At 43.0% G+C, this 17,411-nt stretch overlaps 1 non-coding gene across 1 annotated transcript; it reads right to left on the bottom strand.

The window, feature by feature from the left end:
* Window positions 1–9,974: 9,974 nt before the first annotated feature.
* LOC118025360 lies at window positions 9,975–10,081 on the bottom strand. Its single transcript, XR_004683295.1, has one exon. It is a non-coding gene; the product is annotated as a U6 spliceosomal RNA (small nuclear RNA).
* Between the last annotated feature and the right edge of the window lie 7,330 nt (window positions 10,082–17,411).

The following is a 17,411-nucleotide window of genomic DNA, read 5'->3' as shown; positions in this document are numbered from 1 at the left end:
ACCCCGCAGATACAGAGGCAACTGAGACGAGACGCTGACATGGGGCAGGGTGGGGGGGTGGGGGGCAATGCACAGTCTGTTCTAGATTTGGATGGGGGGTGGGAGGAAACGGGGTGGGGGAAGGGAGGGAGGTTTGTAATTTATTGATTGTATTTTCTAAGAGCTCTGATTGTACTCTGGCTTCACACAAACACCCAGGCCTCTAGTTTGAGACGCGCTGTCCACGATCTCACCCCAGCTGAATCTTGGGGAGAACCCAGATTTGATCAACTGGGGTAAAGGCCAGTGGGCTCTGCAGAGTATGGGCATAATCTATTTTTTTTACAAAACAAAAATATAAAAAAGAGCTGAAAGAACTGGAAGTGGTGAGAATTGGTTGAAACGGAGAACCAGGGGCTGGGGGCCCCTGACGGGAGGCTCTCAGGTGCAGCCCTGAAGGCTGACAGCTGCCTTTCACCACTTCACCGTCCTATGCCTCAGATTCCTCATCAGGAAAGTGGGGACGATAATGGTACCTACCTTGTAGGATTGTTGTAAGGATAAAATGAGACAGTAAAGCGCATGCTTAGCACAGCCTGACCTCAGGCCTCAGAGGAAGCGCTCTGTAAACGTTAGCTGCTGGTGTGGTTATCCTCACTGGGATGCCACCCCAACCCCCCCCCACCCCCGCTCCTTGAGCCCTGCTAAGGAAAGTGGAAAGACCACTCTGCTATCACCCTTCCCCTTGATGCTTGGTTATAGGTTTTGCCAATAAACACGTCTGTGGTGGAGTGATTGTCTTGTTGGCCTTTCCCTCCCAGAGCCGAAGGGGGGGAGCTAAGGGGTCTTGGTTGGACCGGGGGGCTGGTGCCAGAGTTGTGACCGGGGTGGGGGCAGGGAGAACCAGGCTGGGGGGTGGCAGTGGCTCTGGGGGTTGGGCCAGAACTGGGGGCCCGGAGTCCTGGGGTGGAGAGGGCCAGCCACCAGTGAGAGGGTGGGAGAGCGAGGGAAGACACGTTTACGCTCCAGACATCCTTCTTCAGAATAAGCAAGACCCCTGCACTGTGGGCCCCACGTCCCTTTGGGCTGGTCAGCGCCTTCACCTGCACTCATCACGCAGGGCAGCGCCTCTGAGGGGGACCACCAGGGAGGGAATGCAGTCTGCCCTCCGTCACAAAGGAGCAACACCTCACCACCAGCCTTTCCACGAGCCCTCACTCTGGTCCCCATGGAGGACCAGCTGCTTCCGGCAATTCTAGGGGGCTGCTGAGCCCAGGGGTCACTCAGCCCTGAAGAGGAGGCTGCCAGAACCTAATCCCTCCCCACCTTCTCAGCCTTCCTGCAAGAGGTCAGTGCAGGCCTGGGCCACCTGGTTCCTTCCCTGCATCTATATTTACTTGCTGCCTATCCCCAGCTGACCCCTCCCGGGCTGCCCAGAGCAGCCGCCCAAGGGCCAGAGAGCCACCTTGGCCCCAGGGAGAGCAGTCCCGGCTGTCCACTCCTACGTGCAGCAGCTTCATGTCCCTGCAGCAGCTGGCCTGTCCCCAGGGCTTGCCAGAACCTCATTGGCCACCTTGACCCGGGAAGGCATTAGGGAAGTGTGAAGGCTGCAGAATTCAATCCCATCGACTTCCTGCCTGTCCTGAGGCCTTCCTCCCCTTGCATTTCCTGCCCGCCCCCACAGATGCCCTGACCCACTCTCTCCACTCCCCCTGCATTTCCTCTGAGAGCTGTCCTGCCCCACTCCCACCCCCCAATACATACACACTCCCTCAAAATCTCTGCAGTTTTAAATCCTGCTCACTCATTCAACCCCATTTTTTAAAAGATGTATTTATTTGAGAGAGAGAGAGAGAGAGAGCAGGCAAGCACACATGAGCCAGGGAAAGGTCAGAGGGAGAATGAGAGAATCTCAGGCAGACTCCCCACTGAGCACGGAGGAGCCGACAAGGGGTTTGATCCCTAGACCCTGAGATCACCACTGAAATCAAGAGTCCGGATGCTTGGGCGCCTGGGTGGCTCGGTTGGTTAAGCGACTGCCTTCAGCTCAGGTCATGATCCTGAAGTCCCAGGATCGAGTCCCATGTCGGGCTCCCTGCTCGGTGGGGAGTCTGCTTCTCCCTCTGACCCTTTCCCCTCTCATGTTCTCTCTCACTCTCTCTCTCTCCAATAAATAAATAAAATCTTTAAAAAAAAAAAAAGAGTCCGGATGCTTAACCGACTGAGCCACCCAGGTGCCCCTTGTTCAACCTCTTATTGAAGACCACATCACTGTGAATTGGTTGCTGGAATGAGGTACACACTTTTGTGTGAGCACAAAGTATAACCCCACTCCAGGTAAGGGAATAATTCAACAGAATCTAAAAACTCTATACCTGAAGATATTCTTTTTTATATCTTTTTTAATTTAGGTAAAACCTACTCCACACATGGGGCTCGAACTCAGGACCTGAGATCAAGAGTTGCATGCTCCACCAACTGAGCTGACCCCTATACCTGAAGATATTCTTTACAGGACTGTCTGTGGAAGCAAAAAACTAGGAAGAGGCCAAATACTAAGTAAGAGGAGAGTGGTAAATTACAGTAAATCACTCTACCTCAATATAATAGACCACTAGGGTGGGTCCTACAAATAATAATGATGAGGGTCACCTGGCTGGCTCAGTCGGGAGAGCACTGGACTCTGGATCTTGGGGTTGTTGGTTGGAGCCCCGCATTGGGCATAGAGATTACTTAGAAAACAAACAAATAATGATGATGATGAGGAAGCTGTTGGATCAGCTAGCTTGGTGTAATCACATGATCCTGGGTCTCTGAGGTCAATGAGTTTGGAATTCCAGCTTTGTGATTTAGTGGGAGATGGACAGACAACCCATTTCCGAGCTCAGTTTTCTGCATCTGTAAGATGGAGGTAATGATACTTCACAGTGTTACTGAGAGGATAAATCGAAATCATATACCTCGAGGTCCTAGCCCAGTGCTAGCATTTAGTAAGCAAAATGTTTATTCTTGTTTCTTAAGCAAGGCATGAAGTACTGTGACCCTCAAGGTGACAGCTTCCCACCAACAGATGTGCACAGGAATGAAGCTTAGAGGCTTAGACAGAAGAAATGAAAATGCCGCCGTGGTAGAGTTATAGGGGATATCGATTTTTCCCCTCCTGCGTCTGGACCCCTGGTGTGAAGGGTTAAATCCATCATCCTCAATTCAGGGTAGATTACCATTGACCATTCTTCTTTCTTCCGTTTTTAAGATTGATTGATTTATTTGAGAGAGAGAAAGAGAGTGGGGCAGGGGGGAGGGGGAGAGGGAGAGAGAGAATCTTATGCAGATTCTACACTGAGCGCTGAGCCCGACAGGGGACTCAATCTCACGACACTGAGATCGTGATCTGAGCCAAAGCCAAGAGTCAGATGCTGTACCACCCAGGCGCTCCTGACCATTCTCCTTTCTTTCCTTCTTTCCTTCTTTCCTTCCTTCCCTTTTGTCTCCATCCCCTGCTCCTCTTTTACTCTCCCTCCATAGGCAACTACTCTAAAAAGTTGAACACATATCTTTTTGTGGGGGCACGTTCTTGAAAGGATGTCATTGATATTGTTTTACATTTTATTATGGAATTTTTTAATACATACACAATAATAGACACAAGACTTAGCAAATCCACTCCTGGATTTGTTTATCTCCCAGACTCAAAAATTTTCAAGACTTTGTCTTGAGGGCGCCTGGGTAGCTCAGTCAGTTAAGCGTCTGCCTTCGGCTCAGGTTATGATCCCAGGGCCCTGGGATCGAGTCCCTCATTGGGGTCCCTGCTCAGTGGGGAGCCTGCTTCTCCCTCTGCCCCCCGCCCCTGCTCATGCTCACTCACTCTCTCAAAAATAAATAAACAAAATCTTTTTTAAAAAAGACTTTATCTTGAAATCTTGCCTACATCTTTGCCTAAAGTACATTTCTTTCATCTTTCTCTTTTTTCCTTTTGCTGAACTAAATACTTTCAAATGAACCTCAAACATCGTGCCATTTCACCCTATACTCTTCAGCTATGCATCCTCCCACCAACACTGAACATTTTCTTATCAACTGCAGCACCACTACCACATCCAAGAAAATGAGCAATAATCCAATATCCAATCTATAATAAATTTCTCAAGATGTCTCTTTGCAATTGGTTGGTCTTGTGCGTGTGTGTGTTTCTATACATTATCATCATCGTGTTCTAGTCTTGGCTCTGTTGGTCCTCTTTCCCGCCCTGCACTATGGTTTTAAGATCCAGAAGTTGCTCTTGAACACTGAGTTGCTTTAGCTCTCATGGGGCACCGCTGTCTTTGCCCTCTTTACTCTTCCAGGGAGGTACACCCAGTTGCACACTACTCCCTTCCCACAAAGGACTTGAAGAGCGAGTAAGGGCATGTCCCCTTAGGGTTCTGGTGAGAATCTCTTTGGGTTATGTACCCAGGGACCAGGAGTGGATTTGCTAAGTCTTGGGTATAGACTGTCTCGACCTGACTAAATATGGCTATATTTCTCTTCACATTGTCTGCACCGGTCCACACTCCCACAGGCAGCCCAGGAGTTTCCTATATCCCCATATTAGTGACATTATTCAGCCTTTTTGATTTTTGCTAGTCTGACTGAGGTATTACCTCACTGGGTTGTTTTTGTTTTGTTTTGGTATGGTTCTTGCATCTCTCTGGTCACTAAAGACTTTGAGCATCTCTGCATTTGCTGATTAGTCTTTAAGATTTCCTATTATGCAAACTGTTTTCTCATATCATTTGGTCATATTTCTATTGAGGTTGATGCCTTTTTGGATGTTGATTTGCAAGAGGTTCTGGAAGACCCTACCCTTTGTTGGTTTTAGACCTTGCTAAAATATTCTCCCGTCTTGTCATCTCTCTCTTAATTTTGTTCACCTCATTGATCAGAAATCTTTAATTTTGACGTTATTAAATACACCCAAGAAGAAGAGTCTGGACTTGAGTCAGTAGATACCAGCGAGTCATTGCACGTTCTTGAGCTGGGGAGTGACATGATTAAAGTGATTCACCTGGGAGCTACATACAGGAGGGAGTGGCTACAAGGAGGCAAATTGGGAATCTGCAGGTCAGTGAGTGAATGGCAGAGGCAAGCCCACGTAGCCACCGCCCCCATAGGACCTCCAGTCATCACGGAGCCCGGCATTCAACAAGAATGATGAGTATCTGCACGGAGCGGGGGGAGCAGAGGGGGCTAGAATTAAGCACGGCTTCCTGGAGGCAGAGATATTTGTTCTGATTCCTAAGGGAAAAGTAAGAGGTGGCCCAGTGATGAGAGAGGGGGAATGGCTTGAGGGAACAAGGGTCTACAAAATGAATATATTCACGGGCACCTGGCTGACTCAGTCTGTAGAGCATGCGACTCTTGATCTCGGGGTTGTGAGTTTGAGCCCCATGTTTGGTGTAGAGATTAGTTAGAAAAAAAAAAAGAAAGAAAGAAAATGAATATATTCAAGAAATACCCTGAAGATAAAGTGGGTGAATTTGCTCAGCAAAGTCAAATGACATGGTGGAAAGCCTGCTGGGTTGGCAAGCCACATGGTGATCTCAGAAAGGTGTTTCTTTCCTGGGTACCTGGGCGCAAAGCCAGATGACAGGAGGTGAGGAAGTGCTGGTAAGGAAGCAGAAGCAGGAGGTGTGGGCCACGGTCAGGGAGCTTGGCAGGAATGGGTCAGGCAGAGAGCGCCCAGCTGACTCTTCTTCACAGTGGTCCAGAGACTGCTTTGCAGGACACATTCATAGGCAGGCAACAATCTCTCTTTTTACTTTAAACCACAACTTCATATTTCAATTATTAAAAATTTGTACATAGAACACTTAAAATTATAGACCTATCTAACACAGAGAATAAAAGCCTCCAAAAAAACCCCCAGTAATCACTGTTAATCATTTAGATATTCCTGCAGATTGATTTATATGTGAACACTAATTTACCTATTTTTATTTATTTATTTATATTTTTAAAGATTTTATTTATTTATTATTTGAGAGAGAGAATGAGAGAGAGCACATGAGAGGGGGGAGGGTCAGAGGGAGAAGCAGACTCCCCGCAGAGCAGGGAGCCCGATGCAGGACTCGATCCAGGGACTCCAGGATCATGACCTGAGCCGAAGGCAGTCGCTTAACCAACTGAGCCACCCAGGCGCCCTAATTTACCTATTTTTAAAAAATAGATCATACGTAATTTTTAAACACAAATTCAAATGCATGAAACAAAAACTGATGGAATGGAAAGGAAAAATAGATAAATCCACAATTATGGTAGGAAACTACAATCACTCTCTCAATAAGCCAAAGAACAAGTAGACAGAAAATTACTAAGGATATAGAACACCTGAAGAGCACTAACACCCTAGTTGACCTGATTTATGTTTGTAGAACATTCCAACTAACAATAGCAAAATACACATTGTCTTCAACTGCACATGGATCATTCACCAAAACAGACTATATTCTGGGCCATAAAACAAACCTTAACAAATGTAAAAGAACTGAAATCATAGGAAGTATAATCTATGCCTGTAACAGAATTAAATTAGAAATCAATAACAGAAAGACATCTGGAAGAAAACTCTAAATATTTGAAAACCAAGCAAGTCACTTGTAAATAACCCGTGGATCAAAGATGAAGTCATAAGGGAAATTAGAAAATATTTTAAAGTGAATGCAGATGAAAACAGATCAAAATTTGTGGGTTGCAATTAAGCAGTGTCTCAAGGGAAACAGTATTAAATACTTAGGTCAGAAAATAAGAAAGATCTCAAGTCAGTAGTTTAAGCTTCTACCTTAAAAAACTAGAGAGGGGTGCCTTGCTGGCTCAGTGGGTAGAGCATGCAACTCTTGATCTCAGGGTTGTGAGTTCGAGCCCCACGTTGGGCATAGAGTTTACTTAAAAAAAAAACAAAAAACAACCTAGGAAAAGAAGAGCAAATTAGAACCAAGTCAGGCAGAAAGAAGGAAAAATTGAACAGAAATCAGTGAAATCGAGAACAAACAATAGAGAAAATCAGTAAAACCAAAAATTAGTTCTTTGGGAAAAAAAATTAATAAAATTGATAAACTTCTAGCCATACTGACCAAGAAAAAAGGAGAACTGTAAATTATAAATAATAGCAATTAAAGGACATCACTACAGGCTCTAAGACATTAAAAAAATAGCAAGGAATACTACAAACATAAATATCCATAAATTTCACAACTTAGATGAAATTAACAAATTCCTTGAAAAACGCCAACTGTTAAAGCTCATTCAAAAAGAAGTAGATACAACAATAACAACAACCCAATTCAAAAATGAGTAAAGAACTTGAATAGACATTTCACCAAAAAAGATCTACCAATGGCCAATAAACATGTGAAAACATCATCATCACTAATCATTAGGGAAATACATATCAAAACTACAATGAGATACCACCTCATTGTGAGGAAGAAAGAAAGAAAGAAAGAAAGAGAGAGAGAAAGAAAGAAAGAAGAAAGAAGAAAGAAAGAAAGGAAGGAAGGAAGAAAGAAAGAAGGGAGGGAAGGAAGGAAGGAAGGAAGGAAGGAAGGAAGGAAGGAAGAAGGGAAGGAGGGAGGAAGGAAGGAAGAAGAAACAGAAAATGACAAGTGTTGGCGAGGATGTGGAGAAGTCGGAAGCCCTGTGCAGTGTTGGTAGGAATGGAAAATGGTGCAGTTGCTGTGGAAAACAGTATGGTGCTTCCTCAAAAAATTGAAAATAGGATTACGATATAATCCAGCAATTCCACTTCGGGTATATACTCAAAAGAATTGAAAGCAGGGTCTCAAAGAGATATTTATATACCTAACATTCATAGCAGCATCATTCATAATAGCTAAAACTTGGAAGCAATCCAAGTGTCCATTGATAGATGAATGGATCAGCAAAATGTGTTATATACATACAATGGAATATTACTTAGCTTTAAAAAGGAAAGAAAGGGGTGCCTGGGTGGCTCAGTTGTTAAGCGTCTGCCTTCGGCTCAGGTCCTGATCCCAGGGTCCTGGGATCGAGCCCCGCATCGGGCTCCCTGCTCAGCGGGAAGCCTGCTTCTCCCTCTCCCACTCCCCCTGCTTGTGTTCCCTCTCCTGTTGTGTCACTCTCTGTCAAATAGGTAAAATCTTTTTAAAAAATAAGATAAAAATAAAAAGGAAGGAAATTCTGACACATGCAACAACGTGGATGAACCTTAAGGACATTACACTAGGTGAAATAAACCACTCACAATAAGACAATGTATGACTCCACTTATAGGAATTACTTTAAGTTGTCAAAAATCATAAAGACAGAAAGTGGAATGGTGATTGCTAGGGGCTGGGGAGGAGGAATGAGAAGTTATTGTTCAACAGGGGCAGAGTTTCAATTCTACAAGATGAAAGGAGTTCTGGAGGGACGCCTGGGTGACTCAGTTGGTTAAGCGTCTGCTTCGGCTCAGGTCATGATCCCAGGGTCGGGCTCCTTGCTCAGCAGGGAGCCTGCTTCTCCCTCTCCCTCTGCTCCTCCCCCTGCTTGTTCACCCTCTCTCTCTGACAAATAAATAAATAAAACCTTTATTTTAATTTTATTTTTTTAAAAGATTTTATTTATTTGACAGAGAGAGACAGCGAGAGAGGGAACACAAGCAGGGGGAGTGGGAAAGGGAGAAGCAGGCTTCCCGCTGAGCAGGGAGCCCGACGCAGGGCTCCATCCCAGGATCCTGGGATCATGACCTGAGCCGAAGGCAGTCGCCCAACGACTGAGCCACCCAGGTGCCCCAATAAATAAAATCTTAAAAAAAAGAAAGAGTTCTGGAGACAGATGGTGGTGATGGTTGCACAACATTATGAAGGTACTTCACACCATTGAACTGTAGACTTAAAAATAGTAAAGATGGGGGGCGCCTGGGTGGCTCAGTCGTTAAGCGTCTGCCTTAGGCTCAGGTCATGATCCCAGGGTCCTGGGATCGAGCCCCACATCGAGCCCCACATCGGGCTTCCTGCTCAGCGGGAAGCCTGCTTCTCCCTCTCCCACTCCCCCTGCTTGTGTTCCCTCTCTCGCTGTGTCTCTCTCTGTCAAAGAAATAAAATCTTAAAAAAAAAAATAGTAAAGATGGTAAATTTTTTTTTTTAAGATTTTATTTATTTGAGAGAGAGAGAATGAGAGGCAGAGAGCACGAGAGGGAAGAGGGCAGAGGGAGAAGCAGACCCCCTGCTGAGCAGGGAGCCCGATGTGGGACTCGATCCCGGGACTCCAGGATCATGACCTGAGCCAAAGGCAGTCACTTAACCAACTGAGCCACCCAGGCGCCCGTAAAGATGGTAAATTTTATGTTAAATGTATTTTACCACAATTTTTAAAAATGGGAAAAATAATACATTAAATTAAATAGTATAGCAAAGAGGAAAAAACAAAAACAAAACAAAAAGAACAACAACAACAACAAAGAAATAAAGACTTCTGGATTGTGGTCCAGCATATAAGAAGCCTGGAAATCTTCACTCTATCCTAACAACAAGTAAAAAGCTGAACAAACTGAAAGATCAACAACTCTTCTTAGATCTGTCAGAGAAGTGAGGTCACAGGGCAAACTGTCCCTGCCCAAACTGTAGAGACAAACAGGCAGATGAAGAGAATCACAACTTACCTGACCAAAAACCTCCACAGGGAGCAGTGCCAGAGTAGGAAAACCTGAACTACAATTGACGAATTTCTGGAGGCTTCGTGTAGACATATCTGAGAGGTAAAAACTCCAGGGGGACCCAGTCATAGGGGGACCCCAAGCCTCTGTGAGTTTTATCTCCAGGGGCTCCACCAGTCCTCATAGTGAATATCAGAGAAAAATCCCCTCATGCAGGGAGAGAGGAAACAGAGCCATTTTGAAATATGCCAGAGCATTTTGTTCTTTTTTTAAATTTTTTTTATTATTTTAATTTTTTTATTAACATAATGTATTATTTGTTTCAGAGGTACAGGTCTGTGATTCAAAAAACATGGAACGATTCACAAAATTGCATGTCATCCTTGCGCAGGGGTCATGCTAATCTTCTCTGTATCGTTCCAATTTTAGTATATGTGCTGCCGAAGCGAGCACGCATTTTGTTCTTCTTTACTAGGTTTGCCCTCAGGAGAAACTATTTTACCAGAGCCTAACCTGCTGGGGTTTTATCAGAGCATAACCTAACTGGGAAGGGAAATATCCAACTCCAGCCCCCTGTAGCCATCCTGTCCCACCTAAAGGGAGAAAATAAATCAGAAGCATGGTGAAGTTCACTTATGTATGCCTGTGTGTAAGTGAAATGGATGGCAGCAATGATACAAGGGATAAGAGGGAGGAATTAGGAATATTTTGTTATTACAAGGTACTTGCAGTACCCATGAAGAGGTAGAGTGTTATTTGAAAGTAGACTTGGATTAGTTGTAAATACGTATTGTAAACTCGAGGGTAACCACTAAAAAAAAGTAGAAAAAAAATGACATGATAAAAAAGGAGAGAAAATGGATTCATATAAAATAGTTAAAATCACAAAAGGCAGAAAAGTGTGGAAGACAAAATAGAAACAAATGGAAAACGGTAAAAATATGGTAGATATTAATCCAAGTATATCAATGATCACCTTAAATGTCAATGGTCTAACTACACCAACTAAACAACAAAGATTATCAGAGTGGGTCAAAAAACAAGATCCAGCTATACATTATCTATAAGAAATGCACTTTAGACCGAGTCAACTTCAGAAACAAGGAAAGTTGTCAAGGATGGAGAAGGGCAAGAAAACATAATAACACTTAACGTGTATGAGCCTGACAACAGAGCATCAAACTATATGAGGCAAAAACAAATAGATCTGCAAGGAGAAAGAGATCAGTCTAGTATTATATTTGGAGACTTTAACACCCTTCTATCAGAAATAGACAGGTCCAGCCGGTAGAGCATCAGTAAGGACATGATTGAACTCAACAGCACAATGAATAAACTGTATATAATTAACATCCATACACTACTCATCCAACAAGAGCAGATAACACATTCTTCTCAAACTCATGTAGAATATTCACCAAGATATATCATATTCTGGGCCATAAACCACACTTCAGCAAATTTAAAAGAATAGAAATCACGCAATGTCTACTCTCAGCCCATGATGGAACTGAACTAGAAATCAACAGAAAAATAGCTGGAGGGAAAAAAAGCTTTCAAGATGAAGCAACATACTTTTAAATAACACATGGGTCAAAGAAGAAATCTCAAGAGCGATTTTTAAATATTTTGAACTAAATGAAAATGAAAATACAACTTATCAAAATTTGTAGAATGCAGCAAAAGCATTGCTTAGAGAAAAATTTATAGTATCAAATTCAAATATTAGAAAAGAAGAAATATCTGCAGCACCTGGGTATCTCAGTTGGCTAAGCATTGGACTCTTGACCTCAAGGTGGTGAGTTAAAGCCCCAAGCTGTAGGGCGCCTGGGTGGCTCAGTCGTTAAGCGTCTGCCTTAGGCTCAGGTCATGATCCCAGGGACCTGGGATCGAGTCCCACATCGGGCTCCTTGCTCAGCAGGGAGTCTGGTTCTCCCTCTCCCTCTGCCCCTGCTTGTGTCCCCTCTCTCGCTGTGTCTCTCTCTGTCAAATAAATAAAATCTTAAAAAAATAAAAAATAAAAAAATAAAGCCCCAAGCTGGGTTCCATGCTGGGCATGGAGTCTACTTAAAAAAAAAAAAAAAAAAGAAGAAGAAGAAGAAGAAGAAGAGGAAAGATCTAAAATCAATAATCTAAGCTTCCACCTTAGGAAACAAGAAAGAGAAGAGACATTTAAATCCAAATTAAGCAGAAGAAAATAAGTAATACAAATCAGAGCTGAGGGGTGCCTGGGTGCCTCAATCAGTTGAGTGACTGACTCTTGGTTTCAGCTCAGGTTCTGATCTCAGGGTCCTGAGGTCAAGCCCCACCTTGGGCTCAGGGGGTAGTGTGCTTGAGATTCTCTCTCTCCCTCTCCCTCTGCCCCTCCCCCCCAAAATACATAAATAAATACATCTTAAAAAAAAGAATAAAAATCAGAGCTGAAATCAATGAAATTAAAAACAAGAAATCAATAGAGAAAATCAACAAAACCAAAAGTTGTGTTTTGTTTTGTTTTTTAATCAGTAAATCTCTAGGTAGGCTAACTAAAAAAAAAGAGAAGACACAGATGGCTAATATCAGAAATGAAAGAGAGGACATCACTACAGATCTCATGGGCATTGAAAGGATATACAGGAATATTATAAACAACTCCACAAATTTGATAAATGGATGAAATGAACTAATTCCTTGAAAGGATACAGTCTGCCAAAATTCACACAAGAAGAAATGGACAACCTGAAAAGGCCTATCTCCATTAAAAAAATTGAATCAATAATTAATAACCTTTCAAAACAAGAAGTACTAGGCCCAGATGTGTTCACTGCTGATTTCTACCAAACATTTAAGGAAGAAATTATACCAATTCTCTACAATTTCTTCCAGAAGATAGAAGCAGAGGGGATACTTCTTAATGTATTCTGTGAAGCCAGAATTACCCTAATACCCAAATCAAAGATTATAAGAAAACCATAGATCAATATCTCTCATAAATATAGATGCAACAATCCTCAACAAAATATCAGCTAATTGAATTCCACAATGTATAAAAAGAATTATACACCACCATGACCTCAACCGAAACCAAGAGTCGGATGCTCAACCAACTGAGCCAGCCAGGCGCCCTGCCACTGCCTTTCAATAGCATACTGGAGGGGCACTGGGTGGCTCAGTCGTTAAGTGTCTGCCTTCGGCTCAGGTCATGATCCCAGGGTCCTGGGATCGAGCCCCACATCGAGCTCCCTGCTTGGCGGGAAGCCTGCTTCTCCCTCTCCCACTCCCCCTGCTTGTGTTACCTCTCTTGCTGTGTGTCTCTCTCTCTGTCAAATCAATAAATAAAATCTTAAAAAAACAAAAACAAACAAAAAAACCACATCATACTGGAAATCCTAGCTAATATAATAAGAGGAGAAGAGAAACAAAGGAAAAGGTACACAAATCGGGAAGGAAGAAATAAAATGTCTTTGTTTGCAGATGACATGATCATCCATGTAGAAAATCTGAAAGAACTAACAACAATAAAAAACCTCCTGTAACTAATAAATGATTATAACAAGTTTGTAGTACCAAGTTAATATACAAAAGTCAATCACTTTCCTATATACCAGCAATAAACAAGAGGAATTTAAAATTTAAAATGTATTATCATTTATATTAACACTCAAATAAAGTGAAATACTTAAATATAAATCTAACAAAATATGTATAAGAACATATGAGGAGAACTACAAAACTCTGAGAAAAGATATCAAAGAACTACCTAAATGGAGAAATTTCCATGTTCATGGATAGGAAAGCTCAATATTGTTTTGGGTTTTTAAAAAAGATTTTATGTATGTATGTATGTATGTATTTGAGAGAGAAGCAGAGAGACAGAGCACGAGTGGGGGAAGGGGCAGAAGGAGAGGGAGAGACAAACAGACTCCCCACCGAGCGAGGAGCCCAACACAGGGCCCAATCCCAGGACCCTGAGATCACGACCTGAGCTAAAGTCAGACATTTAACTCACTGAGCCACCCAGGTGCCCCAGAGAGCTCAATATAGTTAAGATGTCATTCTTGCCATTTTGATCTGTAAATTCAAAGCAATCCCAATCAAAATCCCATCAAGTTATTTTGTGGTTATTGACAAACTGGTTCCAAGATTTATATGGAGAGGAAGAAGACCTAGAATAGCCAATACAGTATTGAAGGAGAAGAACAAAACTGGAAAGCTGATACTACTCGACTTCAAGACATACTATAAAGCTACAGTAATCAAGACAGTGTGGTATTGGCAAAAGAATAGACAAATAGATAAATGAAACATAATAGCCCAGAAATAGAGCCACATAAATACAGTCAACTGTCTGACAAAGGAGCAAAAGCAATACATTAGAGGAAAGATAGTCTTTTCAACAAATGGTGCTGGACATCCACATGCAAAAAAAAAATTAATTAATCTAATTATACCTTATATCTGTCACCAAAAAATTAACTCGAAGTGGATCATAGCTCTAAATGTAAATCACAAAAGTATAAAACTCCAGAAGATAAGATAAGAGAAAACCTAGATGACTTTGGAAGTGGTGATCATTTTTTAGATACAACACCAAAGGCATGAATGACATAATTGATAAACTGCATTTTATTAAAAAAAAAAAAGTTCTGCTCTACAAAAGACAATGTCAAGAGAATGAGAAGACAAGCCATAGACTGGAAGAAAATATTTGCAAAAGATATATCTGATAACAGACTATTATTGAAAATACACAAAGAAGTCTTAAAAGTCAACAATAAGAAAGCGCACAACCTGGGCGCCTGGGTGGCTCAGTTGGTTAAGCGACTGCCTTCAGCTCAGGTCATGATCCTGGAGTCCCGGGATCGAGTCCCACATCGGGCTCCCTGCTCAACAGGGAGTCTGCTTCTCCCTCTGCCCTCTTCCCTCTCGTGCTCTCTGTCTCTCATTCTCTCTCTCAAATAAATAAATAAAATCTTTAAAAAAAGAAAAGAAAAGAAAAGAAAACGCACAACCTGATCGAAAAATGGGCAAAAGATCTGAACAGACATCTCACCAAAAGAGATCTGCAGAGAGCAACTAAGCGTATGAAGATATTTGACATCATATGCCATTAAGGAATTGCAGTAAAATAATGAGATACAACTACACATGTATTAGAATGGCTAAAATCCAAAAATATTGACAACACCATTTGGCAATGTTATTAATGTCCAATATATTTATATTCTATGATACAGGAATTCCACTCCTAGAAATATACCCAGGAGGAATGAATGCATATATCCTCCAAAAGATATGCACAAGGATGTTTGAAGCATCTTTTTTCTTAATAATAAAAAACTGGATACATCCCAAATGACCATGGAAAGTAGAAAGGATAAAGTGTGACGTATTCATACAATGGAATACTACATAGCGATGAAAATTAAGGAACCACAGCTACATTCCACATCACAAATTTTTTTTTTATTAAAAATTTTTTTTTTTTTAAGATTTTATTTATTTGACAGAGCACAAGCAGAGGGAGAGAGAGGGAGAAGCAGGTTCCCTACTGAGCAAGGAGCCCGATATGGGACTCGATCCCAGGACCCTGGGATCATGACCTGGGCCGAAGGCAGCCGCTTAACCGACTGAGCCACCCAGGCGTCCCCCACATCACAAATTAATCTCTGACGTAATGTTGAATGAAAGAGGCTAGGTGTAAAGGAATTACATACATATGATTCCACATATATGAACTCCAGAAACAGGCTAAATTTATCTCTCTAGGGCAATGGAGCTCAGAATACTGGAGACATTTGGAGGGGAATACTGACTTTGAATAAGTTTGCTAGATGCTAGAAACATTCCATACCTTGATCTGGGTGGCAGTTATATTATACACGTATAATGATATGCTATGTATACATGTATAAAAATCAAACAGTGAACTTATAATGTGGGCACTTTATTATCTGTAAAAAAGGGAAAAAATTGATCATTTTTTATTTTTTAGCTATAAAAAAAGAAAAAATAGGGGCGCCTGGGTGGCTCAGTTGGTTAAGCATCTGCCTTTGGCTCACATCATGATCCCAGGGTCCTGAGGTCCTGGGATCAAGCGTCAGGCTCCCTGCTCAGTGGGGAGTCTGCTTCTCCCTCTCCCTCTGCCCCTCCCCCCTGCTAGTGCACAAGCACTGTCTCTGCCTCTCTCAAATAAATAAAATCTTTAAGAGAAAAATAAAAAAGAAATAAGGGACAGCAGCTCGGAAAAAAAAGGAAGAATTCTTTATGTCATCATCTTGAATAAACATTAAAAAACAGAACATTTCCAATACATGTTAAAATACGTAACTTTGAAAATAATGTTCATCTGTATACCATCAAATAAACAAACAAACAAACAAATAAATAAAACAAACCGCTCCGCGTTCACTAGGAATTCAAGCACCACACTTGGGTTAATGCGTTCCAGGCACACTTAGGGGTCTGATGTGAGCTGGTGCTGGGATACCAGCAACCAGGGAAGGGCTGGGCCCAAGTGGAGAGTGTGTGGCTAGGATCATGCCTTGTCACCAGCCTGGGCTGGGCCTGTGGAATGCTGAGACTCTGCTTCAAGGTACACGACAGAAAACTGGAAGGGAGGGAGGGTAAATTGGGAGAGGGGGCAAAGAAAAAGGACCAAGGGCAGATTCCCCATGCTCTGGCCCATAGCCCAAGTCCTAGACTCCTGACCTCACCAGAGACGCAATAGATGTAAAACAAGGCAGTTGGTTTCCAAGTGGGAAGAGCGCCAGCCATGACTTTTGCTGCCCAAGGAATGAAAAATCAATAATAATCATTTTTATGATTCATGTTCATCCTGTTTTATTCCAGAGCACTTTACCGAAAGGCCCCTTGTCCCAGCCAAGGAGCTCAGGGCCAGCATCCAGGACACCTGGACTCCAGATCTCTGTGTGGAAGACTTGGAACTTTCTTGGGATCTAAGTTTCTCAATTGTGGCAAGTGACATTGTGGAGCATTCTACAGTTTATATACATCCTCTCAGTTGCCCCTCCAACCCCTGGGAGGAAAGCAGAGAACACAGGACTGCTATTCTCATTCTATAGACAAGGAAACAGGATCAGATGAAGTTAAGAGACTTGATCAAACACACACTGTTTAAAAAGGTGGGGAAGCTGAGAAGCTGGGAGCTGTGACTTCTGACTCCAAACCCTTTGCTCTTTCCCAGTCAAAATAAGAAAGTCAGTCCCTGCCTTCTCTAAGTACAGTCTGAGATGGATTGATCCTACGCAAAATGCCCTGGGTACGTTCCAAGGGCAGAGCTGGATTTGTGGAGGCTTAACTTGTACAATGGAGGGGGGTCTTTAACAAAAATAATACCAAATGATGAAATAAAATTAAGAACAGGGCATTGCACAGGGCCCGCAAATGAGGGGCCATTAGCTCAAGCATCATTAGCAACAAGGTAAATCGGCCTCTCCTACGTGCCCAGCCCTCTCAAAAATCCGGTCACATCAGATCTTGACCGGGGTTTCCTCCCTGTTTGTAAAACGTGGCAGATGTGGGCTGTGGAAGTCCTGGGAAAGGAATCCCATTTCTCCCAGGAGACGATGGGAATTACAGCAGCAGCGGGGCCGTTGAGTGAGGATGGAAAAGGCCGTGTGCCAGGGGAGAGTCCAAAGGGGCTGGTGACCCAGCCGGCCGCGCTGTGGGCAGCACGCAGTGTGGGCGCGGGAGGCCGGCAGCCTGCGAGCCCCCGGCGCCCGGAGCAATGGCGCTGCCCGGGGAGCGACGGCCCAGACCGCAGGAGAGCCTGTGGGAAGCA

Source organism: Mirounga leonina, unplaced genomic scaffold (genome assembly GCF_011800145.1).
Source record: "Mirounga leonina isolate KUSES-001 unplaced genomic scaffold, KU_Mleo_1.0 Mir_200, whole genome shotgun sequence".
Lineage (NCBI taxonomy): Eukaryota > Metazoa > Chordata > Mammalia > Carnivora > Phocidae > Mirounga > Mirounga leonina.
This window is presented reverse-complemented; position numbering and strand designations above follow the sequence as displayed.